The following is an 18279-nucleotide window of genomic DNA, read 5'->3' as shown; positions in this document are numbered from 1 at the left end:
GAACTTCTAACCAGCTGCTTCTAGAGTAGAAGTGACCAACTTTACGATGGTGGCTCTTCTACTTTTTTTCTGGCAATGTGCAATCTGATGCAGAAAGCCCAACTATAAATCACACTGAAAGATAATGCTTCTCATTGAAGCGTAGAGGCAAATTCACGCTTCCTAGTGGGGCTAGTGGGGCTTCCCTTTTGACCTTGCTACAGGCAACTGGCCCCGTATAGCTGGGAGACCATATGCGAAAGTCACTGTCCTAGGAGAAACAGCGGGGGTTTGGGAAAGCACATTTAACATACAGATTCTCAGACCCCACCTCTGAGCAGGTTCAGGACTTCTCGCCTTGAACACAAAATTTAGGAGCCAAGAAAGACTCAGTAATCAAAATCAACCATATTTTAATGCGGTGTTTTGTTTTGTTTAATCAAAATTAGGGACATCTGGGTGGCTCAGTGGTTGAACGTCTGCCTTCAGCCCAGGGCATGATCCTGGAGTCCCAGGATCTAGTCCTGCATCGGGCTCCATGCAGGAAGCCTGCTTCTCCCTCTGCCTGTGTCTCTGCCTCTGTATGTGTGTGTGTGTGTGTCTCATGAATAAATAAATAAACTCTTTATAAAAAAATAAAAATAAATAAAAATTAGGGGTGCCTGGCTGCCTCAGTTGGTGAAACATGCAACTCTTGATCTTGGGGTTGTAGGTTTGAACCCCACGCTGGCTGTAGAGATTACTTTAAAAAAATGAAATATTTAAGAAAGAAAAAATCAAAATTAAGACCCTAAATCCAGAATGAACAAAATATCAGAATTTTAAGTAAAGATAGGATCTGCCTTTGCACTTAGAGACTTGGCCCCACTTGCCCCATCACCCACCTCTCTGTTCTGATCCTGAGCCACCCCCCCTGGCATATCCTGCAAACCAGCTCCTATTAGCCAAGGGCCAGCCTCCCAAGAAGTACAGGTGGGAGCCTTTAGCACCTGGCACCCACAGCTGCTGGGGCCTGAGCACCCATCCCACCGAGGGGGCTGAGGGCAGGCATGAAGACCACGTCCCACCGCAGAACAGGGCCCACACAGCAGGCTGTGTGAACTGAAGACGATCACTTCTGATGTGGGTAAGCACAGAGTGACCTGGCAAGGAGTGACTGGGACCAGCAAGAGGTGGAGAGCAGCCCACCTGAGAAGATCAGGGAAGGGGCCACCTCGCTGACTCAGGGAGAGGAGCCTGTGACTCTCGACCTTGGGGTTGTGAGTTCGAGTCCCACATTGGGTGTAGACATTACTTAAATTGTTAAAAAAAAAAAAAAGGTCAGGGCAGGACTCTCTAAGGAGGTGGTGTTTAAGAGGGGACCTGGAGGAGGGGGGTGGACAGCAATCTAAGCACCGAGGGGACAGCCAGCGCAAAGGCCAAGAGGTGGGGAAGACAGAGACATTCCAGCAGGTGTCAAGGGAGCACGTGGGCATGGAAACACGTCCCTGCTGGGGACACCCTTCTTCCCAGGGAGAAACCTCAGATGCAAAGTAGATGCTCTGAGCAAACATTTCCAGAGAACTGACCCTGACACAGGCCCTATCACAGCAGCTGGGGACCAAACGAACAGAACAGAACCGGACTCGGTCCCTGCCCCAGAGGTGCTGATAATCTGATGGAGAAAAAGACACGGGAACAAGGTGTTTCCAAACCTATGGAATGAGTGACAGGGGTGCGGGCACGGGGGCGGTAGGAGCACAGAGAAAGACGTCAGTCAAAGAAAGCGTGGTTTTCACTCGTTTCCACTTGCTAAAACGGCTCCACGTATGTTTTCCTTCAGAAGCAGATAAAGCGCTCCTCCTAACGCAGGTCCTGTGGCTCCCACTGTCAAAGCTCTCCCCACCCAGGCCTGCCAGCTTATAGCAGGGACCCGTCCACTGGCTCCTCCGGTGGTGCAGCCCTCAGCCTCGCCCCCCTGGGTTGTTGCCAGAGCCTCATCCCCGGTCCCCCTGCTCTCCCGCCTCCCCTCCCACCCCTCCTCTGCACGGCAGCGGAGGGGCCCCGTGAGAACCCAAGTCAGCTCATGCTCATCCTCTGCTCAAAGCACCCCACCTCCTGCAACCTGGGGACACCCCACCCCGTGCACAGTACCAGCCAGAGTGTCTCAGCCCTACCTCCCTGAGCAGCTTGGACAGACCAAATCCAGTCCCACCTCAGGGCCTTTGCACATGCTGTTCCCTCCGCCTGCAAGACTCTTCCCTAGGATGTAGCTGTTCGCTCCCTCTCTTCATTCAGTTCTCTGCTCAAATGTCACTTACACAGAGAGACTTACCTGACCTCTTCCCCCAGCCCTGGGTAAAGGCCACATTCCCAGAACACCCCCGGCGTATTAACCTTGTCTCTATTGTCTGTATTCTGATGCTTTGATATCTGAGGACTTGCAGACGGTAGGGGGACTGCCCCTCCTAGGATTAACCATTTCCCAGAGATGATGAGCAATGCACCCACAAATGTGCTCTTCACATACAAAGCAATCCAGAGCCCACACCGAACCACCTTTTTTTCAGGCTCTCATGCACTAGGACGCTCTCCATCTGCCCTAATCACCCAGGGGTCAGGTACCAGACAGCCAGGAGCAGCCCTCATGCCCGGAGCCGCTGAAATCATTCAACTAGACAATCCTAAGCCTTCTTGCCCAGCTTCACCTCTTCCTTCCCTCAGAGATCACTACAAAACCTCTTGCCATGGATCTTCCCACTGCCACCTCTGTCTCTGACCAGCCCTGGGCCCCCCAATTTTGTGGTGTGCCCCCTCTTCTTGGGAACTGTGAGTATGACAAACTAGCTTTTTTTTTTTTTAAGATTTTATTTATTTATCCATAAGAGGCACAGAAAGAAAGGCAGAGACACAGGCAGAGGAAGAAGCAGGCTCCCTGCAGGGAGCCCAAAGGCAGGACTCGATCCCGGGACTCCAGGATCACGCCCTGGGCCAAAGGCAGACGCTCAACCCTTGACCCACCCAGGTGTCCCCAAACTAGCTTTTTAATGGCAGTTTCTTCTGATCTTTTGGCCTCACCATACCTAAATGATAATAAAATCTATATTCTAAGGCACCCAGCCCCCTTGCCCTGCTTCATCCTTCTCCAAAACCCTTATTATCACCTAACATGTTGTGTATTTATTTACTCGTGGTCTTTTTTTTTCTCCACTAGATATTCAGTTCCATAAGGGCAGGGACTTTCACAGGAGTATCCCTGGTCTAGGACATCAGCTGGTACATAGTAGATGCTCAATAAATATTTGCTGGGTCAATGAATCCATGAATCCCTCACTTCTACATGGAGTTCTACAAAATATATGCACATATTGGGCATATCTGTTCATGCACATGGTGACATGAATCTCATTAAAATCTATTCCTATGAATTGACACCACATTTATGGCAGGGAGAAAACCTGCACCCTCCCCTTCCAGGTCACCTGATGGTTTCTGCTTGGAAACAAAGTGTACTGTGTGAGTTTAGTCTTCCACCAACATCCTTATATTTCAGATTAAACGTATGAAAACATACTGTGGGATTTTGTTTGCAACCGTAAAACGGAGGCTGAAGGATTTTTTTCATTTCCTTTTCTGGAACGAACGTGCCACGTATGCAAAGGACCCATAAAATCCAAATAAATGAATTTCTTGAATAAATTTAAAGCCATCAACTGGCCTTGCTTTCAGAAATAAGGAGGGGTGGGGGGAATGTAATAGGACTAGATCCTAGGTCTCAGTTACTGGTTATTAGGTTTCTTATTATATACACATGGGACCCAAGAAAAAGTAATTAGAATCATTCTGTAAATGACAAGTGCATTTAATAGGCGGCCAGAATTGCTGCTAAATGGACAGAAACTGTTCCTCCATGAAGTCAATTAAATAGGAACTGCCTCCTCACCTTAGAAGCTCAGAGGTCTTTTGCAATTGGCATAAAAATTACTCAGCAGCGACAGTCAATCACGGTATCTGGGGACAGTTGTGGGAAAAAGAGGAGAGCCTGCAGAAAAGAAGCGGTATCTTTCTCTATTCTCTTGCCCTCTACTATTCAATTTTATCCCATCAGGGGCTGCTGGGCTATGTTTCAAAGGAGAATAAATCGGGAGGCCTCCCTCCGAAAGCACATCCCCAAATGCTGAGACTGATGGTCTGCTAGCAAGGACTCAGAGTGGGCCCTCCAGCCTCCTCCTCGTGCGTAAAGCAAGAGCATGTGCCCTTCCCAGGAATTGCAGGGCAGGGTCTGGGACAGTTAGGAGGGGACAGGGTCTAACATATTTGCCTGCAGCAACCACAGAATGATCTAGAGGGGAACCGACAACCACTTGTGTCTGTGATAGATTGGGAGCAGACCCTGCTGGTTGCCTACGTGAAAGCCATTCCCCCAGCTTTCCCACCAGGAGGTCAGGTGTTTGCCCTGTCCCAGGGTTCATGCCAACCGTGGTCATCCCATCCCATCACGTGAGTCCTGGGGGTGGGCACACGACCAGCCCCGGCCAACGGCACCCCAGAAGAAGCAGGCCTGAGGTTGCCGCAGCTGTCTTTCCTCTGATGAGAGAAAGCCCTGCTCTCCTCTTCCCTCCCTTCTGTCCTGGATGCTGTTGAACGGGGACATGGGACAAAGATGCTGTGGGGGCCCAGCCCCAGCTTCTGTGTGCTGTCGTGCTTCATGGCGGCCCCCCCTCCAGGGAATTGCAGCATGCAGAGAGGTCACCCAGGCAGCTCACAGCCAGTGACCGGGCGGACCCAGGCACTGGGTCCATGCAAGTCCTCGGGGAGAACGTGTCCCGTGTCGGGGTGCGTGCACCCCAGCTCCCCATGGGGTCAGGCTGAAACCCAGCTCCAGCTGAAACCACATCTTCACTTGTCCTCCTCCCCACCCAGTCCTGCCTCCCTCCTGCCCCCTGGTTTGCTTGGAGAGCACACCTGGCAAATCACAGGCACCTCACTCCCCATCTCAGCCCGTGGCTTCTGCAGCTCGGGAGCCCGAGGTCAGACAGTGGGTGCCGGAGCTGGGTGGCCACGCTCAGGACAGTGGGCTGGAGGAAGGAAACCCAGCCTGTGAAGGAGGTGGGGCTGAAAATCGCAAAGAACCTGCAGGACCCACGCAAGCGATGCCTATCCCCAAACAATAAAGGTCTATCTGGTTTAAGTTACTGTTACTGGGATAACAACTCCTGGTTTGTCCAGCCCCGGGGCGGTTCCTGGGATGCCGTGTTCAATTCTGACCCCGGGAAAGCTCCTGGAAAACCCAGATAATTCGGTCACCCTACTGCTCTTCAGGCATTCTCCGCTTGCAGCCAGAAGCATATCCAGCAGATGTGATGCTCATCCCCATTTTATAGTTAAAGACACTGAGACATGAGAGGGAAAATGATGTGTATGTGATCACACAGCCGGTTAGTGGCAGAGCTGGGATTAGCGATCACGAATTTACAGCCACTATTCCAGACCTCTTTCTAAAATACCCATTTCAATGAGGAGGAACTATACGACCCCAGCACAACACCACCTGCCAACGTTAGTGGACACCTGTAGTTCTTCTCCCCACCAGCACCTGGCAATGGCCACTGAGACAGACACTCTAGCTGCACATCCAACATCCACACTCCCCTTCCTTCTTACTAATGTCGGGATAAAATCCTACCAGTTTGATCCAGACACACTGCCACTGAGAATGGGGATTATGTTTCCTAGGACCCCCACCCCTTGCAGCTAGATGTGGCCAAATGGAAAAGTTCTGGCCTGTAAGACATAGTCTTGTAGGGGACTTTGAGAAGGTTCTTTAAAAAGGTAGGAGATGGTACTTCTCTTCTTCCTGTCCCTGGATCATACATGTGATTGCTGGATCTCTAACAGCCCTCTTGGACCATGAGGTGACCAAAAAGATACAAGCCAAATGCTGAGGGTGGTGGAACAAGAAGATGGGAATCTGGGTCCTTGAGGATACCTTAGAGCTGTCACCTTCCTGGACTCCATGCTCTAAATGGATGTTAGGATTCGATCCCCTACCCTCAAAGATCCCTCTTGCTCACTGAATATAAACCTGAGTGGTATAGAGATGAGAGCCTGAGAATGGAGCCAACACAGAGGAAAGAGATCCAAGGGATGGAGAGAGTGAAACTAGGTTCTAGTCAATGATGAGTCTCTGGAACCAGCCGTACCTGAAGCTATCTCTTCTCCTGGACTTTTTTTTTTTTTTCATATGATTCAATAAATTGGGTTTCTGTCATTTTCAACCCATGGTATGTACCTGAGTCTGAATCAGAAGTTCAGGAAGGATCCTATGAACTTTAGCATCTACCAAAACAAGCTTAACAAGAAGACCGTCTTAAAGTTCAACTTAGGGGGCACCTGGGTGGCTCAGTGAGTTGAGAGTCTGGATCTTGATTTCATCTCAGGTCATGGTCTCAGGGGCCTGGATCGAACCCCACATCAGGCTCCATGCTCAGCAGAGAGTCGGCTTGAGGATTATCTCTGCCCTTTCCCCAGTGCTCGCTTGTGTTCTCTTTCTCTCAAATAAAAATAAATAAATCTTTAAAGCTGAATTAAAAAAAAAAAGCTGAATTTAGCTCTCTAGCCACACTTAGGCACACTTGCCTTCGGAAGAGTCAATCCACACAATTTTCTTAATTAAACCACCCCATACCAGTACATGAGTGGGACGAGCTGGAGTAGCAAACGGTGGTGCATGGACCAGAACAGAAAGGAGGATCTCGGGCTTTGGAGCCAAGGAATCTCCGGTTCGACTCCCTGACGAGCTACTGCCTTGCTGTGTGTCCCCGGGTGAGTTACTACACCTCTCATTTGTCCTCTGTGAATAAGTAATAATAATACGCACCATCCTGGAGCGTTGGGAGGATTGAATGAAACAAAGCATATAAAGCCCCAAGAACAGAATCTGGCCCATGGTAAGTGTTCAATAAATAGTAGCTATTGCTATTATTGTTCATTACTCGCCAAGAACTCAACTAGCAACAATGAAAAGTGTCTGGTAAATTAATAGCATACACTAGATAACTAGGGTATGCGGTAGCCTGCTTTTTTATAACATTTCAGGGGACTTTCACACATTTCTCATTTGCCCGCACAGCGGCGGCTGCTAATTACAAATGCATGTTCGCGCTTTGTTCCAACAGATTTGGCAGAAGCACAATTCGGAGATCTTTTCATTAGCAGTCAGGTAATGAACGTGGGGGAGCTGCATTGTTGCACAATTACTCAGGGATCCAGATTTCTCCCCTGCCTCCCCCCTCGGACCAGGGTGTCCTCCCTCGGCTGCGATGCACGGCTCAGGCCACTTGTGAAGGCGGACAGCCGGCTTCCCTCTGTTGGGAGGCAGCCTGGGGCTCTGTCCTGCCTCTACCACTGACTAGCTGGGTGGCCTTGAGCTGCTTACCTGGCTACTCTGAGCATTGTTTTCTTTTTTCTTTTTCTTTTTTTTTTTTTTTAGATTTTATTTAGTTATTTGAGAGAGAGACAGAAAGCCCATACACAAGCAGCGGGGAGGGGCAGAGGGAGAAGCAGACTCTCCGCTGAGCCCCAACACGGGACTCCATCCCAGGACCCCAAGATCATGACCTAAGCCAGAGTCAGATGCTTAACCGACTGAGCCACCTAGACACCCGAGCACTGTTCTTCTTCATCTGGGAGGGGATAATAATAATAATAATAACTTCCCCCAAGGCTGTTTGGGATGGGGATGGGGAAAGGATCCCATGACATCATGCAGTCGAGTGCTTGGAGAGGGGGGAGATATTTAGTCATAGTATTTTCCTACAGCCATTGTGTAAGAATTAAATGGGTATTATATCAGGGAGGATTATTATATTTCTAAACAGCAGAGAACCCAACTCAAACTGGCTTAAGTGCCAGGCAGGGCCAGGGAGCGGGGTGGTGGTTGCTGGTGGAGGAAGAAGTGTAGAGAAAGAACATTCATAGGTTCACATAACTGAGAAGTCCAAGTTCCTGCCAGGCTCAGGTGCAGCTCAATGTCAGGAGGAGTCACTTTCTCTCCATCTTAGAGTCTCCACCCGGTCGGCTTCACTCTCTGCTTCCACCTGGCAGCTCAAGACTCTCCCGCGTGATGACAACGTGGCTGCACCTGCCTTGCCTCTCATCTCCCCAGATTCAAGTCCAACAAGCAAGAGCAAGGCACCTCTTGGGTAGCTCCTGCCAGAAGCTCTGAGATTCACCCTGACTCTGTGTCAATCAGGGAGGCCAGCAGAGCCTCTGGCCTGCTGATGGGCCAGGCCTGGGGACAGGCTCCACCTGATGGGGCTGAGAGGGTGCAAAGGATGAAAGCCGCAGAGCCAGCTGTGGCCCTCTGGCGCTGTCTACTGATAGAGCCTGACATTGCACGCATTGCACAGGAGAGATGCTTAAGCAACCCTGGGCATATCACAGAACAGCTAGTCCTGAAGGATGAATTTGGAGCTGAGAGGCAAAATATGCTGGTAATTGGAACACATCCTCGGGCCTGGAGCTAGAGAGACATCTGCCCAGCAGAGAGAAACACACAGCTTCAGGCCAGAGTAGGGAGGAAACAGGTAATAAATAAATCCCCCCAGCACCCACCTCCTGCCAGTGCCTCTCTTTGCAAACCCAACCAGACTCCAGAAGGCAGGATGTCCGAGTGATGCGGTTTCTGATGGTCAGTCCCCCTGGGGCAGGGAATGGGTCTGGGGAACAAACAAGGAATGCCCAGCTCAGAAGGCCCAGTCGCTATCCCCACATTACAGGTGGGGTAAGAATGTCACCAAGGTCACGCCCCACTCAGCTCCCCCATGCTCAGCTGCCCTGCCATCGGAGCCATCCTATGTAAGCAATAGTGCAAGGGGGGCAGAGGCGATGGGAGTGGGGCGGGGGGCTCTAACAGGCTCCTGCTCTTCGAAACAACATTTCTAGAACTCAAATATCATTGTTGTCACCTCCAGCAATTTCAACAAACCTGCCTCTACTTGCTCAGGAGAGGGAAGAGGGGGAAGAAAATCTTTATTTCAATCACTCTCCGGCAGGCAGCGCAGCAAGTGTTCTCATCTTCCCTGGGATTGGCCTCATTGGCACATGGACCCAGGCTCCTGTGGGGTGAAAACTAGGTGAGCTACAAGGAGGAGAAAGGAGAAGAGGTTGCCAAATGCAACCCCGCTGCATCCAGTTAGGAAGCAAAGCAAGTCAATGGTGCCTGTGAGGGGCGTTGTGTGTGAGTGGTGTGCATGGATTTTAAACTGAAATACGTTCAGCAACTGAGCTGCACTGCAAATCTGAGGCCAGAGCGACCCAGTGGAAATACCAGTGTGTTGTTTGGATGAGCAAAGCCTCTATCTCCCTCCCCTAGTTGGTTTGCAATGAGCCTACGTGTACTTTTAGCCCTTGCTACTGAAGCAATGGTGCGTGGACCAGTGGCACCCACGCTTCGCGAAGCCTGTTCAAAATGCAGATTCTCAGGCCCCATCCCAGATGTAGAATCAGTCTGCATTTCAACCAGAGTCCAGGAGCTGATGTACATGGTGAGGTTTGAGAAACACCTGTCTCAACCCACAGTGGCGGGACCAGAGCAGCCCAGGATGAAGGTGCAGGGACGCTTAGCTTCCGCTAGAATGACCACCTGTCTCTGGTTTGCCTGGGGCTTTCCTGGTTCGGCATCCTGTGCAAACCGAACAGTTGGTCACCCAGCTGCTACCCCAGCCATGTTTACCAGCTTCTAGGCCCTACATGCTTTAAAACAAAAACAAAAACAAAAAACAGAGGAAACATCTCAGCCCTCAAGCTAACGTCTAAGAGGCCTCAGGCCATCTTGAGTCATCCTGGCCAGGCCCCAGCTCCCCTCCCCATCCTCCTCCTTCTCTACTTGTCCTTCCTGTCTTGGAAGCTCCAGGAGGGGTCTGCAACCAGGCCATGGGCATGAAGAGGACAGGAGGCTCGGGCGCAGGCAGGCTGCAGTCGATGACTAAGAATTCATGTCAAACTTTTCAGGTCCTCTCGCTGCCACCTTGCCGAGCTCGCTACCTGGGAGGCCCTTCCAGCCTGCCTTCTCCTCATGCCCTGCCTCCCTGCCCAGCCCCACTGTGAGCAGCTGTGTCTCTCCCCTCCTTCACCGCTGCATCCCAGCACCGACCTGGGGCCTGCCCATCCAGCGAGTGGACGGTGTGTAAAGAGGACTCATCCCGCTGCGCTGGGCCAAGATTGTTTCTGAAGGTATCCAGAGGGTCTCAGCCATGCTCCCCAGAATCTTCTGGGGGCTTTTTTAAAAATTATTGATACCAGAGGTTCTGGTCAGGAACCACTAAGATAAATCTGCAAGACACCCCCGGCCCCCATTCCTGCCCCAAAGGTCTCAGGGAACTGGGCAGGGGTTGGAAACTCAAATGTGGAACTACAGGACTCAGACCAAAGACTTGCATGTGGAAATCGGGAGCCGTGTCAGATAAGAGAGGGTGGCGGGGCTGGTGAAGTACACGACCCACTCAAAGGCTGTCAACGTGGCAGCCGAAGCAGGGCACAGTCAGTGAATGGCATTGACTTTTCTCAGACTTAGTTTCCTCATCTGTAAAATGGGTATGCTAACAATAATATCTATCTCACAGGGTTGCTGTGAAGATAAAATAAGTTACTGCACAAAAAGTGCTTAGAATACTGCTTGGCACACAGTGAATATTCAATTAGTATTGCTGTAATTACTATTATCCGCCAACTACAGCCTCCTGCCTATGCGCTGCCAGAAGTTGGCACCCACCGAGCAGCCAGGTTTATGTTAGGGTGTGTAGTAAACTTATTTTTGTTTTGTTTTGTTTTTGTCTTCCAAACTTCCTTCCAGTTCTGTGGAAGCCCCAACTTTACGATGCAAAGCCAGACCCCTACCATTAGACTCACTTTCCCAGCCTCTCTCGCCACAGGGCACAGGCACCTGACGGGATCCAGCAATGAGAGGCAGGGGCCCAAGGGTGGCCCAGAAAAGGCAGGGACTGTGCAGGATTCCTCCCATGCCTGCTCTGGGCCTGGGCCCGTCTTTGGCAGCAATAACAGGGACCTGCCAGTGTTCCATTGAACTGGGAAGGCTGCAGGGACTTTTAGGAGAATCTTTCTAAATAGGCCCAGCCATTAACACCAACACTTCTGTTACCATTTCTAGGCACGAGCATAATGGTTGGGAGCAGAGGCTCCATGTCACTCAAATCCAGGCTCTGACTTTCCACGTAGGTGACCTGGGCCAAGTAACTTTTCAGATCTTCAGTTCCGTCCTCTGCAAAAAAGAAGTGCTAACAACAGCACTGGCTTCGAAAAGCTGTTGTGAAAAAGATATATAAATATAATTATATATGTAAAAGCTCGTAAGGGGGCACCTGGCTGGCTTAATCGGTAGAGCTTGCCACTTTTAATCTCAGGGCCGTGGGTTCAAGCCCTACGTTGGGCATGAAGCCTACTTAAAAAACAAACTAACAAAATAAATAAATAAACTGTTTTGAAAGTTAAGTAAGGCAGGGCATATATGTTGCACTAAAAACCCAGGCCCTTAACCATTTTGTGCCAAGGACACCTGCTCAGAACATTGCTTTTTTTTTTTTTTAAGATTTTTTTATCTATTTATTCATGAGAGACACAGAGAGAGAGGGGGAGAGGCAGAGACACAGGCAGAGGGAGGAGCAGGCTCCACGCAGGGAGCCCGTCGTGGGGCTCGATCCCAGGACTCCAGGATCACGCCCTGGACCGAAGGCAGCACTAAACCGTCGAGCCACCGGAGCTGCCCAGAACATTGCTTTTCAATTCAGAAAATAAAATGCATAGTATTGCAATAGAAACCCATCGTAATGAAATACAGTTACCAAAATACTTTTTTTCAAACAAATTGGTGGTACAATAATACATGAGCTGGGAACTTTCCAGAACACTCGGTAAGACGCAGAGGAGCAGCGGCTGCCCTAGCTGCGTCCAGCAACGTAGTCCTTCCCGCTCCCCCACACTGGCCTCCGCCCTCTCACCGGCTGTAGAAAATGGTGAAAGAAACCACTTACTATGATGTTTTGGGGGTCTAACCCAATGCCACCCTGGAGGAATTGAAAAAGGCTTATAGGAAACTGGCCTCGAAGTACCACCCTGATAAGAATCCAAATGAAGGAGACAAGTTTAAACAGATTTCTCAAGCTTATGAAGTGCTCTCTGATGCAAAGAAAAGGGAATTACGTGACAAAGGAGAACGGGCAATTAAAGGTGGAGCTGGTGTGGTTTTGGCTCCCCCATGGACATCTTTGATATGTTTTTTGGAGGAGGAGGCAGGATGCAGAGAGAAAGGAGAGGTAAAAATGTTGTACATCAGCTCTCAGTAACCTTAGAAGATTTATATAATGGTGCAACAAGAAAACTATCTCTGCCAAAGAATGTGATTTGCGATAAACGTGAAGGCCGAGGTGGTAAGAAAGGAGCAGTCGAATGCTGTCCCAATTGCCGAGGTACTGGAATGCAAACAAGAATTCATCAGATAGGACCTGGAATGGTTCAGCAAATTCAATCTGTGTGCATGGAGTGCCAGGGCCGTGGGGAGCAGATCAGTCCTAAAGATAAATGTAAAAGGACTGGAACCAGGAGATATTATCATTGTTTTAGATCAGAAGGACCATGTTGTTTTGATTCCACGAGGAGAAGATCTGTACATGAGTATGGATATACAGCTGGTTGAAGCCCTGTGTGGCTTTCAAAAGCCAGTATCTACTCTTGACAACCGAACCATCGTCATCACCTCTCATCCAGGTCAGATGGTCAAGCCTGGGGATATCAAGTGTGTGCTAAACGGAGGCATGCCAATTTGTTGTAGACCATACGAGAAGGGTCGCCCAATCATCGGATTTAAGGTAAACTTCCCCGAGAATGGCTTTCTCTCTCCTGATAGACTTTATTTGCTGGAAAAACTCCTACCTGAGGGGAAGGAAGTAGAGGAGACTGATGAAATGGACCAGGTGGAACTGGTGGACTTTGATTCCAATCAGGAAAGATGGTGCCATTACAATGGGGAAGCATAGGAGGATGATGAACATCATCCTGGGGGGGTGTTCAGCGTCAGACCTTTTAATGGGGCACGAATAACACTGCTGGCATTTTATATGCAGTAGTGAATGAGTGAAGGACCATAACCATAGCTCACTACTTGCTATTGTTTTTGTTTTAATATTCAACTATAGTAGTGTTTTAAAAGTTAAATGAAGAATAAACTCAAATATAAAAGCAAAAAAAGAAAACAATAATACAGGAGCTTCTTTATTCACCCATTAACAAGATAGAGCAGTGTTTCGAATTAAGCATAATTTGGAGATAACATGGAACATAAAGAATGTTTCAAAATATCTGCAGCATGTGTAAAGAATTATGAAGAGATCTGAGATTTTATCAGTGATCCATGTAGGAGAGGAAAAAAATCTCTTTCCTTCTACCTTCTGGGTTCTCGGCTGGGTTGTGGAACAAATGATAGATTAACAAGAGAGAAAGCACAAAAACTTACTTAAGGGGCACCTGGGTGGCTCAGTCATTAAGTGTCAGACTCTTGGTCTCAGCTCAGGTCATGATCTTGGTAGTGAGATCGAGCCCCAGGTCGGGTTCCAAACTCGGTGGGGAGTCTGCTTAGGATCCTCTCACTCCCTCTCCTCTGCCCCTCGCCCCCACTCGCTCTCTCTCTCTCTCTCTCTCTCTCTCAAATAAATCTTTGAAAAATTATTTAATAAGTTTTATGTGACACCAGAGCCCTCATAAGGAAGTGAAGACCCAAGAAGTGGCAAGGCCTTGGCACTACACTGAGTTGAACAAAGCATAAAAATTATGGAAAAGTGACTAAAATATACGGGAAGGCTAAAGGAAGACCAGTTATTTCAACAAACTTTGTGCAGATTTTTCTCAGCCAAGGCGCCCCCGTCTCTGGCGATAAGAATGTTGCTCTCCTCCTGCTGCAGGGAGGAGACATCTTTCACGTGGGTATTTGTCCTCTGCTTTCAAAAAAGAAAAAGGGAGGGAGGTCAGAGTGCCCTTTTTTTTGCACCTGCTGTTTTTCCAGTGCCTTCCACTCAAAATAATCAATATGTCAAAGCAGCACCTTTGGAGGCGGCAGGTCTAGAATTCCTTCCCGGGTCCTTAACTCCACCATGGGCCAAGGGCACTGCTCAGGCTGTGGAGGGTCGTTGCTGCGTACACGGTGGGAGAAGATGCTAATTTCAGTTAGAGGTTAGTGAAATAAAGATGGGGTTGTTTTTCCCAAGTTCATTAAGGAAAGAAGTTCATTTGGTTCATTCCCCAAGTTCAAGCACCCTCTGAATTCTAGCTCTGAACCCTTGGCCCAACACAAAGTAACACTTAACTATTAGCTAACCCCTTAGCATCAATTAGTGGCCTCCCCGCCTCCGCTAAGGTTTAGTTGGCTTGAGTGAGTTTAAAGTGTTGGCTCAGCCACTTACGAGGTGTAGGATTTGGCCACGTTCCTTATGAACTCTGTGCCTATTTTGCTCATTCTTAATGTACCCAGAAGTGCTCAAAGTGGTCACGGGACCTACAGCATCAGCCTCGCCTGGGAGCCTGTATAAATGCAGATTCTCAGGCCCCGCCAATGACAAATTGCATCCGAAACTGCGTTTTAGGAGCTCTCCAGGTGACTAGTGTGCACAGGAAGCCTTGGGGTGATGCACAAAGGCCGTCTCAACACAAGAGGGGAAGGGAATCCCAGTCTGATTTCCCCCACCCCCAGTGGCTTTCTCTCTCTCTCTCTCTCTTTTTTTTATTGTAGTAAAATACACACAATGTAAGGTTTACCATCAGTGACAATCAGCACATTCACAATGTTGAGCAGCCATCATTACCGCCACGTAGTTCCAGAACATTTTCATCACCCCAGACAGAAACCCCATCCCCATGAAGCATCACCCCCCATTCTCTCTCCTCCGGGCCCCTGGCAACCACGAATCTGTTTTCTGTCTCTATGGATTTGCCAACCCAGGACATTTCATAGAAACGGAATCGCACGATTCAGGGGCTTTTGTGTCTGGCTTCTTCCACTTGACATCATGTTCTGAAGGCACATCCATGTTGCTACATGTGTCAGAACTTCATTCCTTTTTATGACCGAGGAACATTCCATTGTGAGGGAGAGACCTCATTTGGTTTATCCACTCACCAGCTGATGGACATCTGGGCCATTTTCACCCCCCAGCTATTCTGAATAGTGCTGCTGTGAGGCAGACGAATTTCAAGTGGATGATTTCCCAATGTCCGGTCACCAACTTCTGAAGGAGGCAGTATGGTCCGGCTTCCAACTCTGCTTTGCCTCTCATTAACTAAGCAACCCCAGGCAGTGACTTGAGCTTATCAGCCTACTCAGAATGGCCACTTCGTAGAGCGGACAAGACAGTAACATGAGGTGACAGGCACCAAGTCTCCTCCCAAGCACCCGGTGACACTCGCCAGGGCTCCCTTCTTGCCCTAGTCAAGAGACCAATAGCAACTCTTTCCAGAGGTGGAAAACTAGTGGCATGGAGAACGCCTTTAGCCCCTGGAAGCGATGAATTTGGGCTACACACTGTATTGTGAGTCGCTAACATCTTAAAACCTGGAGCTTTTACATAATCTAGATTCCTGGCTTCTCCACAAAATTTGAACCTCTGGAAGCACCAGGCCTGAATTCTTGCCAAGCAGGCTCTCAGGTGCAGCTGAGTAACAGGCATCCCCTTCGGATGGGCAGGTGTTGTCCTTTGGCTCAGACAGGCAGACCAGTCACGCCTGACCTCCCGCCAGAGGGCCTGTTGCTTCTCTGAAGCCTATCATGTTTCTTATAAAAGGAAAATCTTTCTCAGTGCTTGTGATGCCTACCCAAAATGGAGAAATGAAGACATCACAAAAGAGCATGTGTTTCTCACACCCCATGCCTTATCCACTCATCTACATTCCCTGCATGATCCCTGGTTTATACAGCAGTGGGAAGGAAGAGGGAGATGCTTGCATGCAAATAACCTGGAGGTGCCTCGACCCATAACAGGTGCTACATAGGCCTCCTTTGACTTGCCTCCTGTGGAGCTCGTGCACACTCAGTCATACTAATGGAGCAGAAGCTGCCATTCGTATGCAGTACTTTTCGCTGGATGCAGGGCGTGATTGGCTCAAGCGGACCTGCAACTGTCCGGATGCTGCCGTTTTGACTGTTCCCGATCCTTCAGCCCCGCCTACAGGCCTTTCTAGGGACTACAGCCTTCAGGACCATCAAGGTCCAGACTGAGCTCTCCCCCACTGACCTTGCTTGTAAAGTATCCAGGTTTGCAAAACTCCATAAAGAAGGGAAGAACCCTAAAATATCTATGCTTCTGGAAGAAGTTCTCTCCAAATACCCCCTCTATGTCCCCCATGCTCCTCTGGACCCTTCCATAGGATTGCAGGGAGCAATCCTTCAGGCTGTCTCTATCGTGCGCTCTCTGTCACGTGGAGGCACTTGGTAGACTGTCTTCAGGATGGTTTTATGGTTTCCACCTCAGATGAGACGTCAATCCCAAAACTTGGATAATGTAAGCACTAGAGGAATACACATGCCTGCCTTACTTCTGTCCTCAGACCTCAAACTCCAAGATCACCCACTCTATAGGATTACCCAGACTTTTTGTATGAAGCCACCATTCACCTGCCCACCCAGTCAATCCCTCTTTTCACATCACCAGGAATTATTTCCTTCATAGCTAAACTTATTTGTCATTTGTTTTCTATCTGCCCATAATCTGTTGACCCCAATAGAATGTAAGCACCCTTCCTACTCGAGGTACGTCATAAAGGTACCAGTACCAGTTGCCGCCGTGGGACCCAGGGCAGGTCCGGCAACCTCGGCCTCAATTTCTCCATCTGTAAAGTGAGAGTAATGTTAGGACTCACCTCATAAGGCTGTCGTGTGGATTAAATGAGGCCGTATTTATAAAGCTGTTAGAACAATGCCTGGCTCACAGGACGTGCTCTCTAAAGATTGTGGTGGTTAGGATGTATTCATTTTCACATATATTAGTCTCAGTCTCAAACTGAGACTAGAGTCTCTTTTTAATTTTAGTCTAATTTGCCCCCCCCCAACACATACCCTTTAGGACTAATATTATTTATATAATATCCCCTTTTTAAATGTAAAGGCAGTGTTTTCTCCTGGTAGAAAATTGAGATCTTTGCCCCAGCCATTGCATATCTAGAGAGCTGTCCTACAGAAATAAGTAGGTATGTGTACAGGATGTTCATTGCAGCTGGGAACTGGGAACTAGCCAGGGGTCCTTATTGCAGGGTCCAGACTCAACGTGCCCATGAAGAGAATTTCTATACACTGTAATCGGTTTTCTTATACTCTTGTATATTTTTCTGTATGCACAAAAAAAAAAAAAACATGTTGTTTGTTTGTTTGTTTGTTCGTTTTTTCCTGAGGTCTGTAGGTTTCAGTGGACTGCCAGAGGGAACTATGGCCCAAGAAAGGATGATCCTTTGATCCTTCATCAAAAGAGATTGGTTAGGAGTGTCTGGGTGGCTCAGTCAGTTAAGCATCTGCCTTCAGCTCAGGTCATAATCCCAGGGTCCTGGGATGGAGCCCCGCATCTGGCTCCCTGCTCAGCGAGGAGCCTGCTTCTCCCTCTCCCTCTGCCTGCTGCTCCCTCTGCTTGTGCTGTCGCCCGCGTTCTGTCAAATAACAAATAAATAAAATCTTTTTTAAAGAGGGAGAGACTGGCTATTGTGGTTATGGTGTGTGATACAGTGAAATAGTAATGGAACTGTTAAAATGAATTCAGTTTATGTGCATGTGCTGATCTGGAACCATCTCAAAAGTTCATTTGCTAAGTGAAAAAAAGCAAGGTGCAGAATGGTGTGTAGAGTGTGCTCACATGTGTAGTTAAGAGGAGGCTTTCCTATGCTCACTTGGGCACACACACGAGCCATCTCAGGAAGCAGACACACAAGCCTGGTAACTGTGGCTGCTCTAGGGCATGAATGAGGGGGTCGAGGTGGGGGGGGGGCTGGGGGAACAGGTACTTACTATTTTTTTTTACTCTTTTTGTACTGTTTTTTCTTTTCTTTAAACACTGCAAGGCATCTCTTTTTAAAGAGTTAAATTTGGAAAGTATAAATAAATCTGAAGCTTAATCCTTGAAGCCACAGCATTTAATAGAATCCTATTACATTTGTTGGGGGAAAAGGTAAATACATACACACATGATGAAGAGACCACATTTGTTTGTTTGTTTGTTTGTTTGTTTGTTTGTTTGTTTGTTTTAGGGCATGCTAGATCACATTCATTGGTCCACC

At 48.7% G+C, this 18279-nt stretch overlaps 1 pseudogene; it reads left to right on the top strand.

Annotated features, from left to right (window-relative positions):
• The first annotated feature begins 11987 nt into the window (after positions 1-11987).
• On the top strand, positions 11988-13100 carry LOC119865752 (annotated as a pseudogene).
• Positions 13101-18279: the final 5179 nt, after the last annotated feature.

Source organism: Canis lupus, chromosome 24 (genome assembly GCF_011100685.1).
Source record: "Canis lupus familiaris isolate Mischka breed German Shepherd chromosome 24, alternate assembly UU_Cfam_GSD_1.0, whole genome shotgun sequence".
Lineage (NCBI taxonomy): Eukaryota > Metazoa > Chordata > Mammalia > Carnivora > Canidae > Canis > Canis lupus.
The sequence above is the reverse complement of the archived record's forward strand: the minus strand, read 5'-3'. Positions and strand labels throughout refer to the sequence as shown.